We start from the raw sequence: 19,582 nt of genomic DNA, 5'->3' as shown, positions 1-19,582 counted from the left end.
ACATCACTGATGACATCATTCATGTGATAATACGTTGAACCTCTTCAGACTCTAATATAACCTTAGATACACTCAGTGTAAACAGACACTCACAGATTGTCCCTCATCCATGGAGTTACTCATACACCTAGACAGTCATGCAAAGAATCAATCACACCTCCATTTCCTCAACTATACAGTTATACACACCTTACTTATTCAAACATATTCTAACACATATTTACTCTCTTTTACAATCATTGATACACGTTTTCAATGATCCATGCAGCCACTCACACATTCACTGGCTCTTATACACAGTAATTTATATATGTCAACTCTCACATGTACTGTGTTGTAAATATGTACTTACTTTGACATGTAGCACTCAGATATCCATTCACTCACCAATACACTCATGCACACAGTCAACCACCCATACAGCTGTTTCCACATGCAGTTTTGAACCCATACATCTAGTGAATCAACTGTTCACACATCATCACTATTTACTTTACAGAACAACAGATATAATGATGCACAAATTAAGACAGTTTAATCACTAACCCATGCACTCAGTGAGACACATTTATTCACTCTCTCATGCAGTCAGTCATGCACCTACTAAATCCTTCATCCAGACACTTATACATCCACTCATTCTTTAATATGTAAGACATATTTTAACTTTACAGAAAAATACAGTCACTGGATGATGTCATCAGTGATGTCATCAGTGATGTCACTGACCATGTCATGAATGATTTAATATGTGACATCATCAGCAGTGGATTGCGGGTGCGCGATATATAGTTAGTGCAACTAACTATATATGCGAATTTCAATGGTTTTGTGTGAGTAAAATAAGGTTGTGTAAATGCTAATCCCTAACTATATATGGTCTATAACCTATGGTTTTTCAGTGAATATATATATATATATATATATATATATATATATATATATATATATATATATATATATATATATATATGTATATCCACCAAACAAATCGCCCACAATGGGAGACCTCACAACAGGTAGGTACAGCTACAACAGGTGACTGGATGCCGCAACCCACATGGGCAATGATTTTAGCAATTAACTATGATGGCTGATGACCCACTGGGGTAAGAAACTAAGCACCACAAATACCAGAATGCCATGAGGGCGGCGACACCCCAAGAGGCGGGAACTGAATGAAAGGCAGGTGTTTAAAAATACTTCTGCGGTCTTGCAGTTCTGAATGCCACAAGTCCCTGATGAAATGCTACTAAGGCATGAAGCGCGTTGGACATATCGGACAGTTACAGTGGCAGCAGTTTGCTTTCCTGTTTTCGGCAACTTTCGAATAAAACGTGTTGTAGCTGTACCTACCTGTTGTGGGCTCTTCCATTGTGGGCGATTTGTTTGGTGGATTTGTAGCGGCCATGCCTGGGCTGCGGAAGAAGCCCCGCTGTTTGTGAACAGACCAGCAGTCGTGCAAGAGGTGCGACGGCAAGGAACAGGAGCCGATTTGAAAGTGATGAGGTGCCGAACTGGCAAGGTGACTGGATGCCGCAACCCACATGGGCAATGAGTTTATCAATGAACTATGATGGCTGATGACCCACTGGGGTAAGAAACTAAACACCACAAATACCAGAATGCCATGAGGGCGGCTACACTTTTTGTATCTAGTTATGAAATGTATATTGATATCTAAATGTGTTGTGACGCATAACAAGTATAAACTGCACAATATCAGAATCAATGTTGGATCGACAATGAATGTTAAAAAGCTAGATCCTAAATAATTATATTATTAAATAAAGTACCCTTTTTACTACATGCCCCAATGTATATTGTCAATCCATAGTCAGTACCTTTTGTTGTCAGTTTGTGTCCATTTGAAATATATGTTCCTTAATATTTGTCTTTCCAAATAAATCTATGATTCTCCAGATTTTTTTTGCTGTTTTTTTCATTTTGTGGGGTTCTAGACGGTTCAAATAACACTTTTTGTCTCTTTAGATTCCTGGCTTTTGTGGCTGCTACTTTTATAACCTCAGGTGACTACCCTCTCTGAATAAATCTATCTGTAATTTCCTGCTCTATTCTGCTCTGTGCTCTATAGAACTCCCCAAAGGGAATGCTCCTGATCAAAGGTGCAGGGTGGGCACTATCCACGTGAAGGACAGTATGATGCAACCTTTCTAAAAACAGTGGTCTCTAGTTTCTCTCCTACAGGTTTTATTTGGCTATCTAGAAAGTCCATGGTAGTTTTACTATACTGCCCCACAAACTTGAAATTAAGAGTGTTCTGGTTAAGGTCCCTGATGAATAATTCCATGTCTGTTTCTGTGTCCTGCCACAGCATGAAAACATCATCAATGAACCTAACCCACAGTAGAATCTGTTCTGACCGTTGTTCAAGGGGCGGTCCTCCAAGCACCTGCTCCTCCCACCAGCCAAGATGTAAATTAGCATAACTGGGGGCAAAGCAGGTGCCCATTGCTGTCCCTTGTTCTTGTTGAAAAAGTTCCTCACCAAACAGAAATATGTTCTTCGTCAGGCCCAACTCCATTAATTCCAAAATAATTTGACTATGCTTTAGGAATCTAATTGTCTCCTATTCAAAAAATGTTCAGTAGCTTTTAGACCATCAATGTGTCTTATGCTGGTAAACAAAGTGGCAATATCAAGGGTTACCAATATCATGGTAGTTTAATTCCAGCGTATGTCATATATACATTTAAGAAACTCTGTGGAGTCTTTGATGAATGAAGTCAAAGTTCTAACAATTGGATTTCAAAAATAGTCGATGTATCGCGACGCATTTTCGAACAAGCTGCCACATGAAGAAATTATCGACATCCCAGGTGGAGCTGTGGTGCATCTTTGGGAGCATGTAGAAAACCGGAATTGCTGACTTTTCCTTTTTGTTGAACTTATACTCATCCCAGCTCAGCAGTTCTTCCTGTTTCCAGACATCCAATCTTTTGAAGAATTGTTCCTTCTCCCCTTCATATTCCTTCATGCTGATCCTACAATAGCATTCACGATCATTTCGTTGGCTGAGCGCTTCTTTCTCCTTTGTCCTTGTCATTACCTACTGGCGGTCGGCAGTAGGTACATATAGTTAGGACCTAGTTTCCATAGGAAATCCGCAACATTCTATTGGGAATAACTTTGGCGCCAGTTGATAAATCTTCACAAATTTCTATAAGAAGATGGCCCGCTCCACTCCGCTCCTTCCCTGAAAGTTTTGGGGGGATTCGTCAAGTGGGGGCTGAGAAAAAAGGGGGGTTCCAAACATGTTTTCTCATGTTATTTTCCAAAGGATGATTAGACACGGCTACAGCCTGAACGGCTGAACGGAATTAGACCAAATTTGGCAGAGAGGTAGAGTTTGGTTTGCAGATCACCCTTTTGCTTAAATGATGTAAATCCCTCCAGTAGTTGAGAAAATGGAATTTGAAAAAATGTATATATCTATAAGCGCGCACCGTACGCGTACCGTATGCTGTGCGCGCACGGTATGCGTAAGTGCGCGGACCTTCGGGTGCGCGAGCTGCATGCTGATTGGCTGCCAAAGTCTGTCAACAATCCAAAACAGAAATTGTTGGCAGCCATCTTGTGCCTCGGTAGACTGAGGCACAGGAAAGCAGAAAAACAAACGTGTAGAACTCAAAAAGGGCACAGGGTAGAAGCACCCTCACCCCGTAGGCCTGCTCAGCTTTTTTTTTTTAAATCGCGGGGTGCGCGCACAGTACACGTACCTCCGCTTAGGTACGCGTACAGTGCGCGTACCCCGTGATTTTTCAAAAAATATATATATTTTCCACCTTTGTTTCTCTGCTTTCTTGTGCCTTGGTTCTACCGAGGCACAAGATGGCTGCCAACACTTCCTTGACAGACAGTGGCAGCCAATCAGCATGACTTCCAGAGAAAGCAGCATGCTCATTGGCTGTCAAAACTTCTAACCAAGGAAGTGTTGGCATCGATCTTGTGCTAGGTAGACCGAGGCACAAGAAAGCAGAAAAACAAATGTGTAGAAAAAAAAGGGGGTGGGGTAGAAGCACCCTGACTCCCTAGGCCTGCTCAGGGGGTCCCACAAGGACCCCCAAGGCCGATTTTAAATACCTGGTATGTTTATTTAAAAATAACCCCCCAGGGAGACCAAAATCGCAGGGCATATTGATAAAGAAGTGTGGGGGGTGCCCAACGCCCCCCCCCACACTGTCCCGGGGATCACCGCCCTCCGGGACAAAGCAAAGCAGCCCCCTGGCGCATACTGGAGGCTCCTAGTGGGCTAGTTGCCCCCCAAGAACCCCCAGTATGCAAGGGGAATTAGTTCCTCCTCTGCAAACGCGCCAGGGGTTGCGCTGCAGAGTGTTGTAAAAAAGGGGCATGCCCTCTGAACACCTGCCTGCAAAAATGTAGTAAATCAGTATAAAAAAAATTACAATTAATACATTTAAAAATTGTCATTTAAAAAAACCTTCGAAATTAAATGAAAAAAACATAGGTTTCAGGCCTGAAATAGTTAGGAATTAGCATTTAAAAAAACATTGAAATTCACTAAAAAAACATAGGTTTCAGGCCTTATATAGTTAGGAATTAGCATTAAAAAAAACTTTGAAATTCACTAAAAAAACATAGGTTTCAGGCCTTATATAGTTAGGATTTAGCATTTAAAAAACCTTGCAAATTCACTGAAAAAACCATAAGTTTCAGGCCTTATATAGTTAGGAATTAGCATTTAAAAAACCTTGCAAATTCACTGAAAAAAACATAGGTTTCAGGCCTTATATAGTTAGGAATTAGCATTTAAAAAACCTTTGAAATTCACTTCAAAGACTATAAGTTTTAGGGGGCTTTATAGTTAGCAGGACATTTCACTCATACAAAACCATTGACATTGCTCCTATATAGTTAGTTGCACTAACTATATTTCGTGCACTCGCAACCCACTGCTGATGATGTCACATATTAGATCATTCATGACATGGTCAGTGACATCACTGATGACATCTCAAATGACATCACTGATGATATCACTGATGCCATCATCCATGTGACAATAACATACATTTTTTCATACACTGGTAAAATCTTTCATCACTCTTTGTAAAATACAGAATATCATATTTGAATCCATTGTCACAGCAATACAAGTAACTAAAAACCCACTCAGTGATTCATGGATGTATACACACAACCAATCACTTACCTGTAGATTCACTCATACATGCTGTCAATGAACAATAGAACACTATCAAAAATACTTATACACCTATATCGACATTACACACCAGCACACATCCTATTCACATATGAAGTCATCCTACTCACTTATGCAAACAATGGATCATACTTACATATTTACTTAGCTACACACTTATACAAACACCACTTCATCTATTCATTTAGATAGTAAGTCATACTTAGTGAATTATAAAACCATTATTACAAGTATACAGTTATCCATACAGTCACTCACACAATCATTGAGTCTTATGTATTCGGCACTTTATGTTGTACTGGAGGATTCAGAACAGAATCGTAAGCATGGTTGTTGTGATAACATATGCTATTAAGAGGCACAATATGTGTTTCTCCTGGAGTGACCTCTTAGCAAGACATTTCTCCTCAGCTACAGATTCTAGATGTTCTGGAGCTTGAAAGAATACTTGCATCCGGTACATGTTAGAACACGATTTTTTGCAAAGTTAAGTAAAGGCAACCGCTTCTTAACACATCTTTAGGGCTGTTGGCTTTCCCTCTGTATGGAGCTCATATAAGAACTGCTAAAGGTGGGGTGCTAACAATAGCTATTTTAATGTAATTTAGGACAGAGTAATAAACAAGTAGTAATATTACCAAAATGATTGGCACTCACTTATTTCTGATCTCAGTAGGAATGGAATACACAATAGGAATCAAACCTATAACTTGCCAATCACACCTCCTGCATTTAGGTGCGTTAACACACCAGGATTAATATTCTGAGACCTGTGCATATGTGTCGCTCAAACAAACATATTTTGCAACACCCCAGTGAGAAGATTGAAAAGGTCCTGGGATCAGGGGAGCAAACACACTAAACTCAATACTCTGAGACTGATAAATGTGTGCAGCTCAAACAAGAATGTTTTGTAACATCCCATTGAGCACATTCAAAATGTCCTGACATCAGGTGATCTTACCAATTAAGCCCTATTGTTCGTAGACCTCTACATGGATGTGGCGTCAAGCAAGCATATGTTGCAAAATCATGATTAAAAGCGTACGTTTGGTCAAAGTCTTTCACAGAGGAACAGGAAAGAAAGTTTACTTTCTTGAAATAGCTTTGCAAAAACGGTTCCTTAAATGCTTGGTTTTTAATCCTGCAGAAGCTGCTTTTTCATTGTTTAATTACTCATTCACCTTTTTAAAGTTCTGCCAGTAATTTACAAACAATGCAGGAAATAGGGATCCAGACAGTACCCAGATCCTGGATCCGGCAGCCATTATTGAGCCGGAACCTGCGTCAGAGCTAGTCCCAATGAAATTTGTTGAATTTGTTCCGGTATAATTTGCAGACACCGGAACACATTTAGCTGCTCCAGCACATTGTCTGATCTCTCTTACGAGCAACAACATGCAGGCATTGAAGGGGCTTTCTTATTTTCAATTCCAGCTGGGACCAAAACGAAGGCCAAGTTTAAAGGGGTAATAGCCCTTCCTTTTTTGAATTATAATCCTGGCTGATGGTTACCTAGAGCCTATTGGAAGCAAGAGAACCGCGTGTTATCTTTTCACAACTACTTCAGAGAACCACTGGAGGCAGGTTTTTAACTATGTACAACCCCTGTATATAAGCGATATGAATACACTGCACGAATGTTAAATGGATCGGTCTGTCTGACAATTTAAATACCACTTACTATTTTTCTTTATATTTAATTCTTTATTAATAATTATCATCCTAGTGTAGGGTGTGGGAGCACTTTACCTCAATTGCACACATTATACACTGAAAACGATAAAGTTAGGATCCAAAAAGTAATGAAGCACTTGGGGCTATACAAAGAAATGGTACTTTATTACTGCACAAAGGAACCCTTTTAGCAGCCGTTTCATCAGTAGTGGCTCCTGGAGGCAGTACTGCGAGTGGTAGGGTGGAGCGGGGGAGGGGCAGTGTGGGGAGTTGTAAACTCTGGCATACGGCCGATCGGAGTTAGGTAAAGAAATAAAACAAATTAAATTGTGCATGCTGCAACGCCAAATGAGTTGCAGTGCGCAATTTAATTTGTATTATTTCTTTATTTCTTTACCTAACTTCGATCGGCCGCATGCCGGAGTTTAGTACCCCCTACCCTGCCCCTGCCCCTCCGCGCCCCCCCCCCAACTGCCCCTCAGCACTCCCTGCAGGAGTCGCTACTGCTTTTCATACACGCAGAATGGGGCAAAAAATAAGATTCTAAACGAATAGTTTGTAGTTTGAATGCAGCTCCTTGATGCTGGTTCATAGCTTGCTGGGCTGTATAAGAAGGATTGCAATTTATGACGAGAAGCTACAAAATGCTCTCACTATCTGTGAAAAGCCTTCAGGGATGTTTCAAGGCATGGGCAGAGTGGGCTGTGACCCAGGGCCCCACCCATTCAGGGGGCCACTGACAGAGCCAGCTCTGCTCTGGAGAGAGTCCTGCCCTGATGACCTTGAATAATTCTTAAACAGATTGTTTTGTTATACCTGTTTCCTTTAAGTTATTTGTAATGGGTGAGAGTCTATTACAGACATTGTGCAGACAAAGGTTGTGTTTATATTTCATGCAACAGCCATAAACAAGTTTCTTTTAGATACAAACAGGATCTCACATATGAGAAATGGGAGGGTGTAAGAGATTATTTTCAGTAATATTAATAAGCTGCTGCTGGGTTACAATTTTGAACACACACATCACTATTACTGAATATTAATGTAAACACACTTAGAATGTGTTTGCACTGTTAGTGATCTGCGCAAAGAAGGCATGAAAGAGCTGGAACTGGATCATTATTTTAAAGCTTATCCGAACTGCTGCTACCAAAATACATTTGGCCCAGGGACCCCAAAATCCTGAAGATGTCCCTGAAAGCAGTAACCAACATACCTATCTTCAAAGAATAAAAATATGTGGTTTGAATATTACATAATGTGCTTTGCCAAAGACAAGTTCAGCCTCTATGCAACCTGATGAGTCAAAACTGTGACTAGCGAAAACACAGATCTCTCCAGCTAATGGTTGAACGACCAGAGGAATCTTACTATTATTATTACCCATGACATTTGCTGGCCACACAAAGATCTCTACAGCAGGTGCCTTAACACCACAAGAAAAATGCAGCCTTTTTGATTAAATAACCAGAACAGATGTACTATCACATTTGTCCTTGTTACAAATTTCTTTGCGGCACAGATTGTTTTAAAAAATGTAAATGTTGACTTCATCCCACATGACTCCATCCTCTATCCTTCGCCACACCTTGACCCCCACTTTATGAGACACTGAAGTACATCTTTTCCAATTCCAGCACTGCCTATAAACATTGTCAAACCCACTAAAAATATTTGTTGTAATCATATCGAGCTTGACCAGTATTTTTAAAATGCAAAATGTATCTGTTTTGACTCTAAGGATAGTGTCAACCTTTTTTTCCCCAGGGTAAGCCCTGCCTCCAATTTTTGATCTGCTGCCCTGGTCCAAATGTCATCCAGAAAGGAAACAATTAAATGTCAGTAGTCTCCGTACAATGGAGCTGCCCTGCCACACAGATGTCAGGGAATGTTATTGAGTAAAGTGGCACACAAAAGTGGTAAAGTCGAGAAAGCTCAACATGCCATATTCACCTGCAATAGGCTGCCTTCAACTGCATAATATTTATTGCCTGTGATAGTAACTTTATTTTGAAAGTAGAGTAGTCTATGCAGGTCCACTCAACCTTTTGAATATTTTGTACATTCAAAGCCTTTTGCGAAGTTATATGTATCAAACTTACTGGCTTATACGACGCTTACTGGCTTAAGCGAGGCTTGCGACGCGTAGCATCACTTTTTTTTATGCTCCAAGGGCGCAAGCCTCTCAATCATATCCATGAGGCCACGCAAAGCCACTTTTCACGGCTTTGCATGGCTTCATAGATATGGGGTAACAGAAAGCAGTGCAAGTCGCTGAGTTGCCTTACTCTGCGCCAGGGAGGTTTTCCATGGGTGTTGCAGTGGGCGTTCTCATGCACATGGATTTTGACGCTGCACCAGATTCACTTGATCATGTGAACCTGGGGTAGCGCCAGACCCTTATGTCTCCATAGAGCAGGCGTAATGAGGAGAAATTTTTGTATTCCTCCTCGTTTCTCCCTCTTTCTATCTGTGCTGTATTCTGCAGCACACATAGAAAAAGGAAAGGCAGGACACATAGAAAAAGGAAAGCTCCTCTCTAGATTGTTTATTTGCAGGAAAGTGCCTATTCCTCCACACAAAAAAATGCTGCATGTAACACAGACACACTTGCACCAGGGTGTCTGCGTTGGCGCTAGGCGGCAAAGTGTGCGCCAGAGCAGGGGGGAAAATACAGGATTTCACTGTATTTCATACATACAGTGCATTCCTCCCCTTTCACATTGGCGTAGGGCAGCGCTAATATCAATATACAATCATACTGCGTTTGTTTCAAAACATGAAACATGACAACTCTGAAGCTGCCTCTAAGCCAGACCTAAAAAGGCCGTAAACACCTGGCTGGGTAGGAACGGTCCTCTGCCACCTACGAGAATCTTAAACGGTGACGATCCTCCTGCAAAGGCAAATTCCGAAACAAGTAAATGGCCTTTAAACTAGAAAACTAAATATGGAGATGTTCTATCAAAAAGCAGGAGTTCCGTAAAATCCCTTCTGTAATGATTCGATTATTCATCGATTAAGGTTTCGAGCGCATTGTGTCTCCGGCATTCCATCCTTTCAGTCGCCTGTGCCTGTGAGCGGCTGCGGTGGGCGGGGCTAGCGGCTCCACGACCAACCTGCTTTTAGGATACAGCTGCTGCTGAGACTGCAGGGGCTGGAGGAACAATGCGAGCAGGGGCGAGGATGTGCTGAAGGGGATCGGAAAACCCCCCAAAGCTATTCATCTTCTACGGTAACAAAGAGGATCCAAACAAGGCCAACACGCTATACATGTAAGTAAATCATCATATATTTATGAACGCTTTAAGCAGTGACTGCTCTAGGGTTGCGCAGAATGCAGGGTGCGATTATTCCAGAGGTGTAAGGTAAGGAACAAAAGACGACGCATCTACGTTCACGTCTGGGCAGCCGGTAAGAACCAAAAATGATGTTTAGGAATGTATACTTAGATTTTACAGTGGATGTGTTTATTTTTACGAGTTTTGTCTTTTCGAAATAATCTAACGGCAGGCAAATAGTGCAATGCGGAAGTACGCAGCAATGTGAATCGTATAGTAAACACAAACTCGACTGCCCACTGCGTCATAAAGAGGGGATGGTGCTATGTTATCAAGGAGCGACATCATTTTCACCATTAAAGCAGACCCACGTAGAGGAGCATATATTTTGGGCCTATAATATTGCAGACTTCCCTGATAGATTATGTATGCAGCGTACAGAAAAAAAAATACAGGAACTATATATATCAGCCTCGGAATTCAATTTCCCATCGACGGCCATTGTTTGAGTATTTAGAATTATGTCTGCCCATGTGCATATTTTCTCTGAATGAACAAGCATATAGGATGAGAAACTGGGGGAGTTTTGTTCATGGCATATTGCCCCAGCGTCATCCTTTATGTGCGTCACGTCATGTGTCAACACAAACGGATAGCTATGAAAAACACGTGAATAAATGTTGCCATATTGAGGTCACATAGAAACAATAGACAGATTAATGATTAATTCAGTGAAGATGGGAGACTTCATGAAAAACTAATAGCAATAGCCTTACCGTACTCTCTCTCTCTCTCTCTCTCTCTCTCTCTCTCTCTCTCTCTCTCTCTCTCTCTCTCTCTCTCTCTCTCTCTCTATATATATATATATATATATATATATATATATATATATATATCAGGGGTCCGCAGCCTTTTCTGTAGTGAGACCTATTTCTGATCAGTGAAAATCATCAGAGCTACTGAACACTAGGCAACTTGTGCAATGTTACCAGGCGCTCCCACGCGCAGCTTAATTCACTGTAAACCTAATGTTCATATAGCCAGATCGATCAATAATCATTCATGATTTGTAAAGCGATGCTTATCACCTGCAAGGGTAACCAGGCACTAGGGTGGGAGAATGTGTCTGAATTCTTGCAGGGTGGTGAGGCCGGAGGTGGAGGAGAAGGCTGTTCTAGGTTTTTGCGGCCCGGTAGGACAAAAAGCAGCTCCCACTTCTGCTTCAGGAGAAGCATTGGGTGTCGGTGCAGAGGCGGAGTGCAGGTGTCTGGCGGGTGTGTGGAAATTCAGTCTGAGGTTTAGGAAGGCTTGACCTTGATTTTACAAGACTTTGTAGGCCTCGGTCAGCATTTTTAACTGACACCTTTTGTGTACGGAGAGCCAATGGAGTTGTTTGAGGTGAGGGGTGATGTGGGCTTGCCGAGTTATTTCAAGGATGAGCCTGGTGTTGAGATCTGGATGGTCTGCAGTCTGTTTAGTAACTCGGTGGTGACATTCATGTAGAGAGAGTTGACATAGTCTCCAGGCGGCTGGTGAAGAGGGCCTCAGTGACAATGCATCTGGTGCTGATGGGGATCCTCTTGAAGATTTTCCGGAGCATGCAAAGCGTGAAGGAACATGCTGAGGAGACTGCGTTTCTTTGTTTTTTATTGTTAGCCTACTGTTCAGTATGATGCTGAGGTTCCTGGCATGGTCTTCAGGTGTGGGGGTGGGGCCCAGGTCTACTGGCCAACAGGTGGTGTTCCAGGGGTTGCGTTGTTCCCAAAAATGAGTACCTCTGTTTTGTCAGTGTTAAGCTTGAGGCAGTTGTTCTACATCCAGCTTCCGATGCTGGTGAAACTCCTGTGGAAATTAGTTTTGATGCTAGCTGGCTCCACGGATAACGAGAGTGTGAGCCGAGTGTCGTCAGCACATGAAATGATATTCATACTCTCGTGGCAAGAGGGGCCATTTATGTCTTGAACAGGGTGGGGTCAGTGAGGATCCCTGGGGATGCAACAGATGATGTTCTTTGGGGCCGAGGTGTAGGGTAGAAGGTGAATGCCCTGAGTTCTTTCAGTAAGCAAAGATGTACTACAGTTTAGTGCGTCCCCTTCTATTTTCATGTGGTGGAGTCTTTTAGTGGGATACCATATCAACACTGCAGAAAGGTCAAGGAAAATCAGGGCTGCAGTGTTTCCCTGGTCCTGGAGGGTTCTGATGTCATCTGTGGCTGCTATTAGGGCGGTCTATGTGCTGTGGTTTGAGCAGAGCCCTTATTGGGAGGGGTCCAGTAGTTTGTTGTTTTCCAGGTGGATGGTGAGTTGGCGATAGATGGCTTTTTCCAGGACTTTAGCTGGGAAGGGCAAGAGTGACACAAGTCTATAGTTTTAAAATTCCCCAGGGTCTGCAAAGGGTGTTTTGAGTAGGCGTTTGATTTCTGCATGTTTCCATTCCACTGGGAAGGACGCCAAGGTGATGGAGGTGTTGAGGATTGAGGTGAACTCTTAGCTGATGGTGTTGTTTCCCAGGTTGAACATGTGGTGGGGACATGGGCCTCTAGGGGTGCCTGAGTAGATGGATCTCTGATGGTGGAGGTGGTCTGTGTGGTGAGAGGGTCCCACGCAGTGATCCTTGGTGTTTAGGTCGAGTTGATGAGGTCTGGTTGGTTGTGGGTGCTGGAGATAGGTGGTTGGGGTCAAAGTGTCTGCAGATGGATGAGATTTTGCTGAAGAAGAAGTCTTCAAGGGTGTCGCAGAGTGACTGGGAGGGGCTAATGGTGTTTGCAGAAGCCTGAGTATTGGAGAACAATTTGACAGTACTGAATAGTTATTTGCTGTGGTTGGAGCTGGCTTCGAGGCGGGGTGCCCAGGAGTCCCTTCTCACTTTTTAAAGGTTTGTATGGTACTGGTTTAGTGCCTGTTTAAAGGTGGCTTGGTTGCTGGGTGATTTGTTGGTGCGCCAGATCTTTTCTTGATGCTTGCAAGTTTTTTGGGTGGTTTTGAGTTCCAGGCTGAATGAGTTGGTGTGCTTGGTGGGTCTGCCTCTGTTGGCCGTTTTGAGGGGGACCACCCTGTCGGCGCACTCTGCGATCCAGGTGTTGAAGTTTTTTATGGCCACATCGAGGGTGGGAGTGGTGTCCATGGTATAGGCACTGAGGCTGTTGGTCAAGAAGTCCTCTGTTACCTTGTTTCAGCTTCTGTGAGAGGAGCAGGTGTGGCTCGTGGGGGAGGCATGGGTGGTTCTGATCGAGAAGTGGACCATTGAGTGGTCCGACCAGGCTAGTTTGGTCATGTGGCTGTAGCTGATCCTTTTGCTTGCTGTAAAGATGTGGTCTAGTGTGTGACTGGTGATGTGCATAGTATCAGTGACTATTTCGGTGTGGCCTAGGCTGTTCAAGCTCTTAAACAGGTTGACTGTGTTAGTGTTGTTAGGATCCTCAAGGTGGAAGTTGTGGTCTTTGAGGAAGATGAAGCTCTTGGATTTGATGGCTAGGGGAGTGATGAAGTCGGACATGACTTTGCAGAATGCGGGCCATAGACCTAGGGATCTGTATGCCAGGGTGTTCCTGGTAGTGATTATGTTGTCTGTGTTGAGCAGAAAGTTTAGGTTTTCCATAATGGGGGTGGAGTAGTCTGTGATTGCAATGCATGGAGGGACTCTTTGGGGATGATGGCGATTCCACCTATGTGTTTGTTGCTTAGTCCCTGGGTATGATATTGCAATTGTTTGGCTTGGTGGTGGCGATGTCCGTGCTGAGGCGGGATTGAGCCAGGTTTTAGTCAGTAAGACCCATTGACCTATTTCTGATCAGTGAAAATCATCAGAGCTACTGAACACTAGGCAACTTGTGCAATGTTACCAGGCGCTCCCACGCGCAGCTTAATTCACTGTAAACCTAATGTTCATATAGCCAGATCGATCAATAATCATTCATGATTTGTAAAGCGATGCTTATCACCTGCAAGGGTAACCAGGCACTAGGGTGGGAGAATGTGTCTGAATTCTTGCAGGGTGGTGAGGCCGGAGGTGGAGGAGAAGGCTGTTCTAGGTTTTTGCGGCCCGGTAGGACAAAAAGCAGCTCCCACTTCTGCTTCAGGAGAAGCATTGGGTGTCGGTGCAGAGGCGGAGTGCAGGTGTCTGGCGGGTGTGTGGAAATTCAGTCTGAGGTTTAGGAAGGCTTGACCTTGATTTTACAAGACTTTGTAGGCCTCGGTCAGCATTTTTAACTGACACCTTTTGTGTACGGAGAGCCAATGGAGTTGTTTGAGGTGAGGGGTGATGTGGGCTTGCCGAGTTATTTCAAGGATGAGCCTGGTGTTGAGATCTGGATGGTCTGCAGTCTGTTTAGTAACTCGGTGGTGACATTCATGTAGAGAGAGTTGACATAGTCTCCAGGCGGCTGGTGAAGAGGGCCTCAGTGACAATGCATCTGGTGCTGATGGGGATCCTCTTGAAGATTTTCCGGAGCATGCAAAGCGTGAAGGAACATGCTGAGGAGACTGCGTTTCTTTGTTTTTTATTGTTAGCCTACTGTTCAGTATGATGCTGAGGTTCCTGGCATGGTCTTCAGGTGTGGGGGTGGGGCCCAGGTCTACTGGCCAACAGGTGGTGTTCCAGGGGTTGCGTTGTTCCCAAAAATCAGTACCTCTGTTTTGTCAGTGTTAAGCTTGAGGCAGTTGTTCTACATCCAGCTTCCGATGCTGGTGAAACTCCTGTGGAAATTAGTTTTGATGCTAGCTGGCTCCACGGATAACGAGAGTGTGAGCCGAGTGTCGTCAGCACATGAAATGATATTCATACTCTCGTGGCAAGAGGGGCCATTTATGTCTTGAACAGGGTGGGGTCAGTGAGGATCCCTGGGGATGCAACAGATGATGTTCTTTGGGGCCGAGGTGTAGGGTAGAAGGTGAATGCCCTGAGTTCTTTCAGTAAGCAAAGATGTACTACAGTTTAGTGCGTCCCCTTCTATTTTCATGTGGTGGAGTCTTTTAGTGGGATACCATATCAACACTGCAGAAAGGTCAAGGAAAATCAGGGCTGCAGTGTTTCCCTGGTCCTGGAGGGTTCTGATGTCATCTGTGGCTGCTATTAGGGCGGTCTATGTGCTGTGGTTTGAGCAGAGCCCTTATTGGGAGGGGTCCAGTAGTTTGTTGTTTTCCAGGTGGATGGTGAGTTGGCGATAGATGGCTTTTTCCAGGACTTTAGCTGGGAAGGGCAAGAGTGACACAAGTCTATAGTTTTAAAATTCCCCAGGGTCTGCAAAGGGTGTTTTGAGTAGGCGTTTGATTTCTGCATGTTTCCATTCCACTGGGAAGGACGCCAAGGTGATGGAGGTGTTGAGGATTGAGGTGAACTCTTAGCTGATGGTGTTGTTTCCCAGGTTGAACATGTGGTGGGGACATGGGCCTCTAGGGGTGCCTGAGTAGATGGATCTCTGATGGTGGAGGTGGTCTGTGTGGTGAGAGGGTCCCACGCAGTGATCCTTGGTGTTTAGGTCGAGTTGATGAGGTCTGGTTGGTTGTGGGTGCTGGAGATAGGTGGTTGGGGTCAAAGTGTCTGCAGATGGATGAGATTTTGCTGAAGAAGAAGTCTTCAAGGGTGTCGCAGAGTGACTGGGAGGGGCTAATGGTGTTTGCAGAAGCCTGAGTATTGGAGAACAATTTGACAGTACTGAATAGTTATTTGCTGTGGTTGGAGCTGGCTTCGAGGCGGGGTGCCCAGGAGTCCCTTCTCACTTTTTAAAGGTTTGTATGGTACTGGTTTAGTGCCTGTTTAAAGGTGGCTTGGTTGCTGGGTGATTTGTTGGTGCGCCAGATCTTTTCTTGATGCTTGCAAGTTTTTTGGGTGGTTTTGAGTTCCAGGCTGAATGAGTTGGTGTGCTTGGTGGGTCTGCCTCTGTTGGCCGTTTTGAGGGGGACCACCCTGTCGGCGCACTCTGCGATCCAGGTGTTGAAGTTTTTTATGGCCACATCGAGGGTGGGAGTGGTGTCCATGGTATAGGCACTGAGGCTGTTGGTCAAGAAGTCCTCTGTTACCTTGTTTCAGCTTCTGTGAGAGGAGCAGGTGTGGCTCGTGGGGGAGGCATGGGTGGTTCTGATCGAGAAGTGGACCATTGAGTGGTCCGACCAGGCTAGTTTGGTCATGTGGCTGTAGCTGATCCTTTTGCTTGCTGTAAAGATGTGGTCTAGTGTGTGACTGGTGATGTGCATAGTATCAGTGACTATTTCGGTGTGGCCTAGGCTGTTCAAGCTCTTAAACAGGTTGACTGTGTTAGTGTTGTTAGGATCCTCAAGGTGGAAGTTGTGGTCTTTGAGGAAGATGAAGCTCTTGGATTTGATGGCTAGGGGAGTGATGAAGTCGGACATGACTTTGCAGAATGCGGGCCATAGACCTAGGGATCTGTATGCCAGGGTGTTCCTGGTAGTGATTATGTTGTCTGTGTTGAGCAGAAAGTTTAGGTTTTCCATAATGGGGGTGGAGTAGTCTGTGATTGCAATGCATGGAGGGACTCTTTGGGGATGATGGCGATTCCACCTATGTGTTTGTTGCTTAGTCCCTGGGTATGATATTGCAATTGTTTGGCTTGGTGGTGGCGATGTCCGTGCTGAGGCGGGATTGAGCCAGGTTTTAGTCAGTAAGACCCATTGAGCCAGATGTTATGGCTTGAACAAAATACTTTGAATAGGGACACCATGACAGGGCTGCCATGTATGTCAGAGCGTGGTCTTTGGGAATGTATGAACGGTAGACAGTCAAAATATCGAGTTGGAAATATCGACCTACCATAATATCGAGTCTGAAATATCGAAGGAGCATAATATCGAAGGCAAGAATATCGCAGGACAGAATATCGACCCAAGGTAAGTAATATCGAAATACTTAATATCGATGTAAGTAATATCGAAGTTAGTAATATCGATAGCATATATATCGATGTTAATAATTTCGATGACACTAATATCGATATTTGTATTATTTTATAGTTTTTTATTATGTATGTGTTATATGTTTAATGTAAGTATTTAAAATAATTACTATTATATGTGTATACATTTTCTATAATAATATAGAAATTTATAAGGAAATTTGATGTTTTAGTACCGGAGCGGGTTGTGGGTTTATAGGGGAATAGGGTGGGAAGTAATTTAATTATGGTAAGTTGATTAATAATTAGTAGGATTAATTAATTAATTATAATTATTTGCTAATTAATATTGATTAATTGGGAAATAATTAATTGATTAATTGATATATATTTTCTGTAGCGGGATGTGGGTTTATAGGGGAATAGGGTGGGGAGTAATTTAATAATAATTAATTAATTAATATATGTTTTTAAATATTTATAACTAATTAATTGGCAAATAATTAATATTAATTAGTTAATTAATTAATATAATTTGGTACATATTTTAAATTAGTAATTAATTGGTAATTAAATAATATTAGTTAGTTAATTACATTATTAGAGTAATTTATTTATATATATAATTTTTAGTTACTGTTAATTAATTAATTGGGGAAAAATGATATTAATTATTAAATTATATTAATTACAGCTTATGTGCTAATATATTTACTTTATTGTTATTGTTAATTAATTATTAATTGCTAATTAAATAATATTATTTAACTTTGGGTTAAGGAGTATTTTTAGGGTTCAGGGTCATTTTTGGGTTTTTGGGTAAAGGGGTATTTTGAGTGTTTAGGGGCAGTTTTCAGTTTTTGGGTAAAGGGGTATTTTTAGGGTTCAGGGTCAGTTTTCAGTTTTTGGGTAAAGGGGTATTTTTAGGGTTCAGGGTCAGTTTTCAGTTCATGGGTAAAGGGGTATTTTTAGTGTTCAGGGTCAGTTTTCAGTTCATGGGTAAAGGGGTATTTTTAGGGTTCAGGGTCAGTTTTCTGTTTTTGGGTAAAGGGGTATTTTTAGGGTTCTGGGTCAGTTTTCAGTTCATGGGTAAAGGGGTATTTTTAGTGTTCAGGGTCAGTTTTCAGTTCATGGGTAAAGGGGTATTTTTAGGGTTCAGGGTCAGTTTTCAGTTTTTGGGTAAAGGGGTATTTTTAGGGTTCAGGGTCAGTTTTCAGTTCATGGGTAAAGGGGTATTTTTAGGGTTCAGGGTCAGTTTTCAGTTCATGGGTAAAGGGGTATTTTTAGGGTTCAGGGTTAGTTTTCAGTTCATGGGGAAAGGGGTATTTTTAGGGTTCAGGGTCAGTTTTCAGTTCTTGGGTAAAGGGGTATTTTTAGGGTTCAGGGTCAGTTTTCAGTTTTTGGGTAAAGGGGTATTTTTAGGGTTCAGGGTCAGTTTTCAGTTTTTGGGTAAAGGGGTATTTTTAGGGTTCAGGGTCAGTTTTCAGTTTTTGGGTAAAGGGGTATTTTTAGGGTTCAGGGTCAGTTTTCAGTTCGTGGGTAAAGGGGTTGTTTTTGGGTTCAGGGTCAGTTTTCTCGACTGTTGCACTCTCTGGAGTGGGAATAGTAATTTTATCCCTATGCTATCAAACGCTTTATATAATTAATTGTTAAAATATCACATGTTTATTTTATTTTTTATATTACTTACATTTTATGTATGTTATTGTTTTATGTTTGTACATGTATTAGTAAATTAGAATATATTTCATTAATTTAGAAATTAGTAAATTAATTATTAATACTTATTGTTCAGTACATATATATTATATCTTTACTGTATATATTTAATTAATGTATTATTAATATATATGTTTTATTTATTAATTTTAAACATTATTAGATACTTTTAAATATGTATATTTTATTTATTAGTGTTATATACTTACTTTTACATTTATATATATTAAAAAAATCGATATTTTTAACATCGATATTTTTTACAACGATATTATTTTTTCGATATTTTTGTACTTACCATGTTGTAGATAGGATGTCGATATTTTTGCCCTCGATATTGTTGACTCGATATTCTTGTAGGTCGATATTTTTGTAGTCGAAATTCTGTCATAGATCCGTATGAACATGTGTGCGTATGAAGGGGATATATGTGTAGGGGGTGACTATGAGACTGTGTTGTATGTACTTGTGGCACAGGATATACCTTTTGCTATATGTGGAACCGTTACATATATAACACAAACAGAAGAAATTTAGTGCAGAAATATGTTCTGTAAAAATATTCAGGAACTAGAAACATTTTCAGAATTTTAAATTTCTCCAACATAAAATAATTGTGGTATTTTTTACTTATAAATTTGGCAATGTATTGACAAATTAAACTGAAACATTAACTGTGTTTATGTGGATTCCATAAGACTCATAATTAAAATGTTGTCCCATTTGCAAGTGTCATTGTTACAAACACCAAGCATCTTGCTCTAAGTAGCCTGTAGACATTGTGCCATATTTATAAAAGAAACATACATAAATGGGAGGAAATTTAAATGAATAAACATGCTTCATGAGACA

The 19,582-nt window shown here is 41.8% G+C and overlaps 1 protein-coding gene across 1 annotated transcript in view; it reads left to right on the top strand.

Annotated features, from left to right (window-relative positions):
- The first annotated feature begins 10,015 nt into the window (after window positions 1-10,015).
- Window positions 10,016-19,582, top strand: part of LOC147701918 (serine/threonine-protein kinase SBK1-like) — a 181,442-nt gene continuing 171,875 nt past the window's right edge. Inside the window, exon 1 of the mRNA XM_086928724.1 lies at window positions 10,016-10,158. The gene's annotated coding sequence lies outside the window, so the exon portion shown is untranslated. The remainder of the gene's footprint in view (window positions 10,159-19,582) is intronic.

Source organism: Lissotriton vulgaris, chromosome 7, assembly GCF_964263255.1.
Source record: "Lissotriton vulgaris chromosome 7, aLisVul1.2, whole genome shotgun sequence".
NCBI classification, from domain to species: domain Eukaryota; kingdom Metazoa; phylum Chordata; class Amphibia; order Caudata; family Salamandridae; genus Lissotriton; species Lissotriton vulgaris.
Note: the sequence above shows the minus strand (reverse complement) of the source record. Positions and strands in the feature narration are given on the sequence as shown.